Below are 12,635 nucleotides of genomic sequence, written 5' to 3'. Positions count from 1 at the left end.
GAAGGCTATGGTGCACCTGTTTTATGTGAGGGGGGCTTCTACTGCGGAGACACAATCCTAATATGCTCTTTGCATTGGAATGGTCTACCCTTGTTTTCTAATGTGCACAATCCCCTCCACCTGTTCTACATGATGAAAGCTTGTGTTGGGGTTCCAGGAGAGTGAGTGACTGACTGAGTGACTGAGTGACTGAGTGAGTCTGCTTAGCTCATACTCAAGCTGGCCTGTTCTGTGTGAGCAAAGAGGTGAAGCAAACAACCCTTTCTTTACATGCAATCAAAGCTCAGGATGTGCATGCTCATTTTTGTGAGACTGTCTGTGCAACCGCACCCTTTGCTTTATCTGTTAAGTGTGAGAGAAATCTGTTTTTGTCACGATGTAGCCTACTTATGTTTTTACTTTTCTGCAGACACCAGCTGGATGTCACATACTTCTTAGTCTTGCAAAGGAGAAAACTTTGTTTTGTTCTCTCTTGAATTCACATTTACCATACAAATTTGAAAATGGGGAGTAAACTACTCCCATCTAAAATTCTTATGTAGAGCGCTGCCTGCTAGCCAAAGAGAAAGCTCTCCTACCTTCTCCCTACCCTGCACTTCCTTCAGTGCTGTAAATAATTTTTTTTTCTTAATATTTGTACAGTGTACTAATGGTCAGAGGTCAACACCTTTTGAATTAGAACGTGGCACGAGAAAAGGTTGCCCATTGTCTCCCTTGTTATTCGTACTGAGTACTGAACCTTTGGCTATAGCATTGAGAAATGAGGTAGGTTTACAAGGCATAAGTTGTTTAGTTTTAGTTTAGTTTTATTATTTATATAGCGTGCCATACCCTGAGGCATCCGTGCGCAAACAGACAAGGATATGCTCAACTTAGTTACATGTACATGATAAGTAGGAAAAAAAAAATACAGACATCAACAGTATTACAATAGGCAGGTAAGTACAAGGAAATACAGACATCAACTATGTTACAGTAGGCAAGTAAGTACAAGGAGAGGTCAGGAACAAAGGGAAACAGGCGCCTGTTTCCTGCATAGTTATGGGGCAGTAATATACAATTATGTACAATGTGACATATCGGGACACCAATGTCAGAGTGATGTGCTGCACATGGAACTTCGATCGCATAGTAAGTGAGCTCCAGGAGCAGAGAGTAGGAGTCAGAGGCAGAGCAATTAAAGGGTAGTGCAGGTTAGAGTAGAGTAGTTAGATATCATTGGCTCTCAGCCACCTGGTTAGGTTCTGTCTGAAGTTGGCGAAGGGTTGAGGTTCTCTGATGTCTTGGGGGAGGGAGTTCCATAACTGTGCAGCCTTGACTGGGAAGCTATTACCTCCTATAGTGGAGAGTTTGAAGCGCGGGACTTGGAGGCAGTTTGCGTTAGCTGTTCTTGTGGGTCTGGATGAGGTTCTTTTACATAACCTGTCCATAAGGTATGGTGGTGCTTTATTATTGAGGCATTTGTGGGTGAGGGAGGCGATCTTGAGTTGAATTTTATCAGATGTGGAGAGCCATTTGTGTTCTCTTCTTATAGAGGATATATGCTCCTGTCTGTTAATCTTGAGTGCTGCTCTCAAGGCATTGTTCTGGAGGACTTGAATTTTATGAATGGTCTGTTTATTTGCCCCAATGTAGAGTCCATTACAATAATCCAGTTTGGATAGTATAAGGGCTCTGACAAGTGTAATGCAGCTGTCTGTGGAGAGGAATTGTTTACTAGCTCTGATAAGGTTGCATGTGTATGCCGTAGCAGAGGCTATAGAGTTGACTTGTTTGCTAAAGTTCATGGTGGCGTCTAGGTAGAATCCTAGGGTTTCCCTTCGTTAGCTACTTTTATGTTGTTCCCATCAATAATGAAGTTGGCATAGTCAGGGCTAAGTTTGGATATATATGTTGGGGTGCCTAGGATGATAATCTCGGTTTTATCATCGTTCAGGCATAGGCCATGGGTGGCCATCCATGCCTGAACGATGCTATAGATTCTGTTCACTAGAGCCAAATCCTTGGTGTAAATTCCTGAGAGCGGGAGGAGGATCTGGGTATCGTCTGCGTAGTTAGTGTAGGCGATACCCAGATGATCCATTTCGTCGAAGAGGGGCTTCGTGAAGACATTGTAGAGGATGGGTGACACACAAGATCCTTGTGGTACACCACAAGTTATAGGGATCGGGTCTGCTGAGGCTGATGGGGCGAAGACTCTCATAGTCCGGTTACTCAGAAATGACTTGATCCATGTTATAGCCTCATTAGAGAAATGGGCTGCAGAGTCAAGGTGGCTACATAGGACTGTGTGGTCCACTAAGTCGAAAGCCGCAGATAGCTCCAGAAGGAGGAGTAGGGCTGCTTGGCCGTTGTCTCTGCATTCGTCTATTTGGGCTTTAAGATCTATTAGAGCTGTCTCAGTCCCATGCTGCGGGCGGAATCCTGATTGGCGGGTTCCGAGTGGGTGGTTCGATTCTAGGAAATTTTGTATTTGCATGTAGGCCACTTTATCTAGGATTTTTAGAAGAAAGGGCACAGTCGTGATGGGCCTAAACTTTGTGGGAATGGCAGGGTCGAGGGTTTGTTTCTTCAATAGTGGCAGAACCCATGACTCTTTTAGGTCATTCGGTATTATGCCTGTGGTAAAGGAGGAATTGATAAGTTTGGTTATATATGGCGATAGTTCTCGTGCAGCATCCTTGATAAGTTGTGCTGGGCATTGATCGCCTTTGCAGTTGGACGGTTTAAGTCCCAGAATGACCTTTTCTACCTCGATGGTCGATACCTTGGAGAAGCAGAATCGGGCTTTTTGATTGGGCTGTGATGGTGGCGCTGAGCTCCGGGGGGTGTGAGGCGTTAGAGATGCCTTCTTAAGAGCAATTTTAGTTTGTAAATTAGCTACTTTGTTTGTTAGGGCAAGTTGTATGCTAGAGCACCATTTTTTTATCCTTGGTGCAGTTTTCTTGAGGTACAATGGGGGTTTCCAATTCTTTCAGAATACTGAACAATTCTCTGACACTAGATTTAGATTTAGATATTCTAGTATTAAACGTTTCTTGTTTGGCTAATAGTATTTCTTTCTTGTAATGGGAGGAGGCTTTGGAAAGGTTAAGTTTATTTTCGACTGATGGGGAGAGTCTCCAAATGGTTTCTAGTTTTCTTTTGGTTAGCCTGAGATTTTTTAGATGAGGCGGGAACCATGAGTTGAGGTGTTTTTTCGGTTTGCTGTTTCTTAGTTTGAGCGGAGCTATGTGGTCGAGGGCTGAGTTCATGGCTTCATTATACTGTTCAACTAACACATTAGGATCCATGATGTCTGGGAGTGAGTTCAGTTTGGGTATTATGATGGGCATCAGATTTTCCGCTGTCATGAGTTTTTTGTTCCTCGTGGGCAAGGGTGGGGCAAGTGAGGACTGGGCAGTAGCCGGGTTTGTCGTCACTGTGAATAATACCAAGTGGTGGTCAGTCCAGATCTGAGGTACGGAGTCTGTGATACTTACTTCACAGTTATGTTCTGCTATCCAGTCAAGGATACGACCTTTATTGTGGGTGGGTAAATTAACTTTCTGGGAGAATCCTAGCTCTTTCAGGGTCAGGGCAATTGCTGTAGATTGGATATCCTTAATATCATTATAGCCTAGATTAAAGTCACCTAGCACTATTGTTTGGGATGTATTTTTTAGGTTATTGGACAGGGATGTAGAGATGTCCTCAGCGAAGGTTCCAATTGGGACTGGTGGTCTGTAGATAAGGATGATGTTTAGTGTTTGTGAATTAGCGATACCTAGTTTGACCGTGAGGCATTCACAGGATTTCAAAGAGGTGGTTGTGATAATTCTCATGTCTGAGCTGATCTTAGCTATGATTGCTAGGCCTCCAGCTCGGGAGGTGTGTCTGTCAGCTCGAAGAATTGTGTAGTTGTCCGGGACTGCTAATGATAGTGCAGGGCCTGCCGCGTCATGTAGCCAGGATTCTGAGATGGCCAGGAAGTCTAAATTGTCTGTGAGAATGATATCTGATATCTCTGTTGCGTGTGCGACTAGAGACCTAGCGTTTATAAGCGCTCCTTTGAGATACGGTTTGTGGCTTTCTAAGTTTGGGCAGGTAGTATTATGACTAACTTTAGCGGTCGTATGGTGTCATTTAGTATAGGTCTGTTGGGATTGGAATATTTCCTGGTGGGATCTGCAGTAACTTTCAGGGGAAGCTGTTTTTTTTGGAGATTAAGTATTTCAATTTTCTTAGCTGGAGGCTCATGCAGTTTGGATAGGCGGGCGCGTAGTCTAAGATTTCTGTCAACAGTATTACATGGCCTTTGTGTGGTGGTATTATCTTGATATTGGTTCATTTTAAATCCTGTATTAGGTTGTTGTGTGTCGAGCAAGCTGGGGTAGGCGAGATGGGTTAGAGAGGGCGTTGCGCCGAGGCTCAAAGTGTTAGCTTTGGTGGTCAAGCTAAGTGTATGTACTGCTAGTACGATGGCGAGGGTGATATGCAGTGGTAGCCAAGGTGACCTGTAAACGGCTGTAGTGCGTTTACCAAGACCTAGGGTGTACATGCTGAGTGGCTGAGTAAAGGCAGGCTAGATGCGACTTCAGTAGTTAGAATGCAGTTTAAAGTGGCTAAGTAGGGGGCGTGGCTTGGAAGCCATGTGAGAGGACGCGCTCTTGGGAGAGCTCCCGGAGATCCTACATTTATCCTGTGCAATAGTGCATTGGCACTAACTCCCGCGGGCCAGAAACGAGAGTACCTGTCCATGAATATGAGCTGCACAACTATGGAAGAGCTGAAACCTCCACAAGCCCGGCAACGGTAGATAAATGCCATCGAAGTTCCTGGAGTCGCGGACCGGACGGAGTGAAAATGGCGGCCACACCGGACAATGGAGGGGACACAAACGCGCTGAAAGGAACACCCTTGCGGTGATCGGCGGCGACGTGGGCGGTGCAGGCCGTGAAGATACAGATAAGCCTTTGGGAGAGCGTCAGCGCGTCTCTGTGGGCACCGATGACCTAACGCGGGCCTGGGAAACGGTCGGCGACGGTCGGCGGTCGGCACTAGGACCCGCCTGAGCTGACTGGTGCAACGGACTACGTGCTTTGGCCCTGACCTTTGAGGGATACTCGGATAGTGGCTGATCCTACGACGGGGTCGCGTGTACGGGCCCACGGCTTACAGCGGCTGTGGAATGGCGAACAAGGCCGTCAGACAGAGAGCAAAACAGCCTACATTGGACGAGTTTACCAAGACACCGACGGGCCCAGAGAGTGCTCGGACCAAGGAGAAACCACCCATGGCCGCGGCTAGCCCAAATCAGGATGTGCTGGCTGCTCTTGCTGAACTGAAGGCGGACTTGAAAAGCGCTTGGGAGGCCAAGCTTGAAATGGTGGTGGCGGACCTGAAAACTGCGCTCGACCTCAAAGTCGGAGAAGTTCGGGAGGAGGTGAACCTACTTCGACAGGATGTGAAGGCCCTTTCGGAGCGCACAGAGAGTCTAGAAAAGGAGGGCAGCGCCAATACGGCAGATTGCGCCTCACACAAGGCCGATCTGCATATTTTGGAACAGAAAGTACGCAACTTGGAGAACAGGGCCGAAGAAGCGGAGGGGCGCGCCCGAAGGAACAATATCCGTGTTGTGGGCATCCCGGAAGGATTGGAGGGTCATAACCCCACAGACTTCATTGAAAATATGTTGCTCCAAGAGATCACCGGGGGTGCGCTGTCGCAGGGTTTTGCGGTGGAGCGAGCACATAGAGCATTAGCTAGGAGGCCTCCACCGGGCGGTCCGCCCAGGCCAATCATAGCCAAAATCCTTAACTACCGTGACCGGGAAAGGATCTTAGAGCATTTTCGTAAAGGAGGAACCATCAAAAGGGGGGAGGCCACTATAACGGCCTACCCAGACTATACCATGATGGTGCAGAGGAGTCGGATGAACTTCGGGGCGGTCAAGAGAAGATTGAGAGAGGCAGGGAAGAAATATATGCTCCTCTACCCGGCCAAATTAAAGGTGATCCACAATAATAGATCCCTGTTTTTTGAGTCACCGGAGGAAGCCATGGGTTGGCTGGACATGCAGGGCAGCCCCCAGGAGTCGGAGGTCCGGGCGGATGAAGGTGGCAATGAGAGATAAGTGCTCTACGACGAGAGAGGGTGTTGCCGGAGACTATGGGACTTGATTATAGTTATTCCTATGGCCTGGGGAGGTCGGGCCTGGAACTGGATGTTAAATGCACTGTTTGCACTGTAATTGTTGTCATACATGGGAGCCTTTCGGGGCTGGTCCATTCACCCCCGTTTAGTATTTCTTAGTTAAGTGGCCGCTAGGGCGACTTTACCCTACTGGGCTCTGTGTGTAACAGCCGGAACTAGATGTGGGGGGGCCTGAGTTCCCGGGATGGAGCTGGGCAACAGTTGGGGAGGGAGTTGGGGGGGAGGGGATGGGCAGGGGGAAGGGGGGGTGTGGGGGCAGTTGGGGTGTACATAGTGTTGGGAGGTTTGAATGGGATCGCGAGCCCTGAGGGAAGATTTTGGATGAGACTTCTGGATAGCATGAACGAACAGGGATGGTCGGGGGGGAGAGTGCAAGATATCAGTACATCATGGGGGAGCTTAAATTGTTAACATGGAACGTCAGGGGCCTTAATAGCTACCTTAAACGGAACAAAGTTATGTTGTACTTGAGGCGACAAAAGATAGACGTCGCATTATTGCAAGAGACGCATTTGACCCGAGACAAATTAGAGCTGGTGAAGAAAAAGTGGGGGGGAACGGTGGTAGGATCCGCGTACTCAGCTTATGCTAGAGGCGTGCTGATCTGGGTGGCGCCACATGTCCCGTTTCAACTGCAGCGGGAACGTGTGGATACTGAGGGTCGTCTGGCTATGGTGAGAGGAGTAGTCGAGAACAGAGAGATGTGTGTAGTGAACACGTATGCCCCGAACCAGGGCACGGCAGAGTACTTCCGGACCATGAGTGCCAACTTGAGTTGGTGTGTGGGGAGTGTGGTGTTCTGGGGAGGGGATTTTAACTGTGTGTTGGACCCGGGGATGGATAGATCCGACGATAAGGTGATTAGGCCCGCCCCGGCAGCCCGGGTGCTGCGGACACTGCTGCGGGACTTTGAGCTCGATGACGTGTGGAGGACTAAGCACCCCACTGAGAGACAGTACTCGCATTACTCGGCCCCGCAGCGGTTGCACACTAGGCTAGACTATATTTTTGCCACGTCGGACGTCTTGGGGGATGTGTCTAGTGCGGAATATAGAGCGAGGGTCCTCTCGGACCACTCGCCTATGGTGGTGGGATGGCAATATGGCCGCCCCAGAGCGCGGATCCCGACGTGGCGCCTGCGCGCAGAGGCGCTTAAAGACCAGGCCTTTAGGGAAGACATGCGGGAGGAAATAGTTAGCTATTTCGATACCAACACTGGCAGCGTTGACTCGGCGGGAACTCTGTGGGAAGCCTTTAAGGTTGTGGTACGCGGGGTGGCGATTGCTAAATCGAAAGGTTTGCAGAATGGGGCCCTGGTCGATTTACAGAAGGCGGAGAGAGAGCTGGAAAAGGTGCTGAAGAGCGAGCATATAGATGACGAACTGGTGCTTAAACTGCAGCAGCAGTGTACAGAACATTGGGGGAGGCTCTGTAATCTAAATTACAAAAAGTATATTGAAAGGCAACATGCGGGAGGAGATAAAACGGGTCGTCTTTTGGCATGGTTATATAAAAGAGAAACCCCGAGGCCCCCGATTAGGACAATAATCAGAGAGGATGGGGAGCAGATAGATACCCAGGAGGGTGTCAATGAGGAATTCGTAAATTACTACAAAGCATTGTACGGGGATCCGGGTGGCGGCGACCGGGAGGAAATGTTGGAGACCCTGCAAGATATCGGGCTGCCCAGGTTGAGCACGGAGGAGAGAGAGGAACTAGATGCCCCAATAACACTAGAGGAGTTGGAGGCGGTCGTCCGGCAGCTACCCACTAGCAAGACCCCAGGAACGGACGGCCTGCCCAGTGAATTTTATAAAACTTTTGGAGCGGAAGTACTCCCCCCGATGCTTGATATGCTTAATGAGGCGTTCGAGAAGGGGAGGTTGCCGGAATCGCTCAGGGAAGCGACTATTATACCGCTCCCTAAGCCTAATAAACCCGGGCATAGTTGTGGGTCGTACAGACCAATATCTATGCTGAATCAGGACAGCAAAATACTAACGGCTGTCCTGGCCAACAGACTGCGAAGGGTGATAGGCAAACTGGTACACCCAGACCAAACGGGATATGTCCCGGGGAGAAACATTGCCCAAAACCATAGACGACTCCACCGGGTGATTGAAATGGGATCTGACAGTGAGGGGGAAATGGTGATAGTGTCGTTGGACGCTGTTAAAGCCTTCGACTCGGTTAATTGGAAGTGGCTGCTGGCGGCCTTGAGAGAATACGGACTGGGACCAGGATATATTAGATGGGCGGAGCTGCTGTACAGCGCTCCGCTGGCTAGAGTGCGGACGGGCATGATTATATCCGAGAGATGGCAGCTTAGTAGAGGCACTAGACAGGGGTGTCCTTGGTCCCCGATGTTGTACATCCTGGCCCTGGAGCCTCTGGCACTGTACTTGCGGCAGCAGTATGATAGCGTGGGCATTGAGGTGGGGGGAGAAAACCAGCTGATATCCCTGTATGCGGACGACTTGTTATTGTACTTGAGTCATCCGGAGGAGAATTTACAATATATCCTGGACGTGATGGGGAGATATGCGAGGTTGTCGGGCATAGCGGTCAACCCCCAGAAATCGTACATCTTCCCGCTGGGCTGTTATAGGGGTGTTCCCACGGAGCGGTTGCCGGTGCTCCAGGTGCCCTGGTCAGTCAATACATTCCGTTACCTGGGAATAGATATCTACCACACGGTTGAGGAAGAATACAAGCATAATACAGAGATGGCTGTTGAGAAGATACGCACATGTATGAGCTTTTGGCAGAGGTTGCCCCTAGCGATGATGGGGCGTGGGGCGATGATCAAGATGGTAGTTCTGCCTAGGCTGCTACATTACTTTAGCAACATCCCATACATGATCCCTAGGGGTTTTTTCGCTAAAATAAATGGGGTTTGCAGAGAGTTTCTGTGGCATGGTACTCGTAATAGAGTAGCGCTCTGGAAGTTACAGAACTTTCATGAAAAAGGGGGAGTCAAACTCCCAAACTTTGAGGCGTATTACATAGCGAGCCAACTACAGTTTGTGTCTAAATGGCTGTCCGACGAAGAGACCCCAGAACTCAGACTATTCGGGCAAGATTGTGCCCCATTTTTCTTGAAGGAGGTCATTTGGTTGCCCGAGGCTGTCACGAGAAGGTACCCGGCGATGGTGAAGCTGGGGTGGAAGGTGTGGAGACGGGCATGTACAATGATGGGTGACCCACTCCCGTGTTCTCCGCAAATTCCACTGGTTGCCCTGGCGGGGGTGGATGGACAGCTGAGGGAGATTATTAGGACTTACTGGGAATCGGTGGGGTTGGTGACATTGGGCGATGTGTGGCAGGAGGGTGCTATTAAGGGGTTTGTGGAACTTAGCGAGGAGATTGGATTGCACGAAGGCCAATATGTTACATACCACAGATTGGGGAAGAAAATTCGGGAACTGTGGCCTGAGAATATCATGGCAGATGAATCGGAGGTTACGATGGCGGGGATATATGATACAACGGAAGGAGGACATGAAATTTCTAGGCTGTATGAGATGGTGATGTTGAAAGTTGGGAAGGAACTGACATGCTTACGATTGGAATGGGAGAGTGAGGTGGGGATCGAAATGGGAGATGGGATGTGGGAACGGGCTTTGGGGTACCACAGGAAAGTGTCTCGAAATGCCAGACTGCAGCAAATACAACTGTACATCACGCATAGAGCGTACATGACCCCTCTGAGGATATCCAAATTTCGGAATGCAGGCAGACAGGCGTGCCCCAAATGCGGCGAGGAAAATGCGGACATGACGCATATGTTTTGGGCGTGCCCAGTGATTGAGGGGTTCTGGGGGGAGGCGGCGCGCAAGCTGAGAGAGAGAGGGGTCACGTTTGCCATAGACACCGCCTGGGCATGCCTTCTGGGTGGGTTTCCCAGACCTCGGCAGCAGAAACATGTAAGCAAACTGAAAGACTTAGCGTATGTGCTGGCCAAACGACGAATAGCCATGGGCTGGAAAAAATGTAGCAAGCCACGGGTTGAGGTGTGGTGGAATGACCTACAGAAATGGGCGGAGGCTGAGACAGCGGTGTGGCAAGAGGCGAGTTGTATGTCTTGGGAGGAGGAACTGGGCTCTTTGATGGCATGGAAGACATTGATATCCTGCATATTCGGGACAGGGGTTTTGGGAGATCCAGATGATGACGATGCTCGCTCATGTGCTACAGAAGCGGAACAAGACATGGAAAATGGCTCGCGAGGGGGGAGGGATCAGGGGAGTAGTGCGCACTAATGGTTAAATGTTTATTGGAATAATGTTTATTGCACTGCTGTTTGGTTTGTATTGTTGTTTGTGGTGAAAAATCAATAAAAATCTATTTAAAAAAAAAAAAAAAAGTGGCTAAGTACAGGCAGGCTAAATGCGACTAACAGGCTAGATGCAATTTCAGTAGTCAGAATACAGTTTAAAATGGCTAAGTACAGGCAGGCTAAGTGCGACTATCAGGCTGGGTGCAATTTCGGATGGCAGGCCATAGATATGTTAGGTCCAGTTAGTGGGCTAGGTGCAATTACGTAAGTCAGAGTGCAGATAGGCTATAATTATGCTATTAGCGGGCTGAATGCAGTAACATCTGACAGAGTGTAGCAAGACTGGGTGCAGCTATCTGGCTATGAGCAATTCTAGATGTCACTGTGAAGATAGGCTAGATACAGATAGCAATTTCGATTATCAGGCTCGCCTAAGCATAGGTCAGGTTCTCTTCTCTCTCAGGAGAGACCATAGTATACTGTTCAACAATCAAACAAGGGGTTAGGCGTGTGCATTTTGCTGAGCACATCCAACATTTGCGGCCATGGGCACCTGTTGGGGGATGCTACAAAAAATGTGGTTATACGCTTATGACTTGTTATTGTTCCTCAAGAACCTAGGTGAATCAGTGCCGGTCCTTATGAACATTCTCGAAGCTTTTCACCAGTGCTCTGGATACAAGATTAATTGGGCAAAATCAGAGGTTTTACCATTAGTGCCTTTGTGTGAAACAATTTATTACCCGGTTGGGATTCAAGTGGTGTGCTGAAAAACTATTGTACTTGGGGGTTTGGATTTTGCCTAATGTCGCTGATTTTGTGAGGGAAAATATGTTGATGGTGTGCACTACTTTCAAATCGGATTTGAAAAGATGGAGTTTGTTGCACCTTTCCCTTTGGGGGAAGGTGAATGCTTTAAAAATGGTGTTGACTCCTCGGGTGAATTTTGTTCGGAGTATGATCCCCTTAGATATTGAGAAGCATTTTTGGCATGAGTTAGATAGACTCATGCAGGACTTTTTGTGGGATAATAAACTTCCACGACTGAAGATTAGCAAATTGCAATTGCCTTTGTCTAAGGGTGGGCTGGGGGTCCCTAATTTCAAGGCATACCATCTGGCTTTTATGTCGCGGAATACATTTGATTTTCTCAAATCGGAACATGTGGATTGGATATGTGCTGAGTCTAGCTATATAGGCCCTTTGTCGCCTAGGGCCATTTTGACCAGTAAGCCACTTCGAGCAAGGGTGGAAGGCCTACTGACTAGGAGCTTACGGAACTCATGGGTGGACTTGTGTGATTGTTTGGGTTTCAACGCATTAAGAGATCTGAGTGCTTCAATTTGGCTGAACCCGAGCATTACACATGAAGGGAAAGCTTTGTTCTGGCAGGATTGGTATCTAGCTGGGGTGCATTGGATTAGTGATCTGTTCAATGATTTGAATTGGATGACGGCTAGGGAAATACGGTTGAAGTTTGACATTCCTACTTTTTGTTTGACAGACTATCGGAAGATCAGGAAGGCGGTGGGGAGGTGGATTTGGAAAAGAGAATCAACATAGACATGCTTGGTTGGGTGCCTGAAGTGAGTGGATGTGGCCTGGTTAGCTATGTTTATAGACTGGTTGTGTCAAACTATCGGTCTAATGATGCTTTGAGATTGGAATCGGAGAATTGGTGAGGATATTACGGAGGATGATTGGACACGTATTTGTGAGAATGTGAAATTGTGTTCTTTGAGTCTTGCTGATAGGTCTCGTCAGATAAAGATTTTGAATAGAACATACTGGACACCTGAGAGAATGATGAAAAGCGGGATGAGTGACAGCTCTGAATGTTGGACATGTTTACATGAGGTGGGCACCTTGGAGCATATGCTGTGGGAATGCTCGAGGGTGAGAGGCTTGTGGTTTGAGTTTGACCAGATCTGTGAAAAGATTTTGGAGGAGAAGGTTCATATGGATTTTAAGACAATAGTGTTGGGTAGTGAGGATTTGTTGGATGACCTGACTACTTCTCAGAAGAAATGGATCTTTCGAGGAGCAATGGTGGGGAAGAAACTAATTTTGAGACATTGGAAAGCATCTATCCCTATTACTATTGAGGAATGGATTTCGGAGATGCACTCGTTAGCGGATATGGAGAAGGTGCTGTATTGGA

The 12,635-nt window shown here is 48.3% G+C and overlaps 1 protein-coding gene across 2 annotated transcripts in view; it reads right to left on the bottom strand.

Annotated features, from left to right (window-relative positions):
- Positions 1 to 12,635, bottom strand: part of LOC138491931 (mitochondrial ubiquitin ligase activator of nfkb 1-A-like) — a 63,467-nt gene that overhangs the window by 32,962 nt on the left and 17,870 nt on the right. The window lies entirely within an intron of this gene.

The sequence above is a fragment of the Ambystoma mexicanum genome, chromosome 10 (assembly GCF_040938575.1).
Source record: "Ambystoma mexicanum isolate Mex_15411 chromosome 10, UKY_AmexF1_1, whole genome shotgun sequence".
Classification (NCBI taxonomy): domain Eukaryota; kingdom Metazoa; phylum Chordata; class Amphibia; order Caudata; family Ambystomatidae; genus Ambystoma; species Ambystoma mexicanum.
Note: the sequence above shows the minus strand (reverse complement) of the source record. Positions and strands in the feature narration are given on the sequence as shown.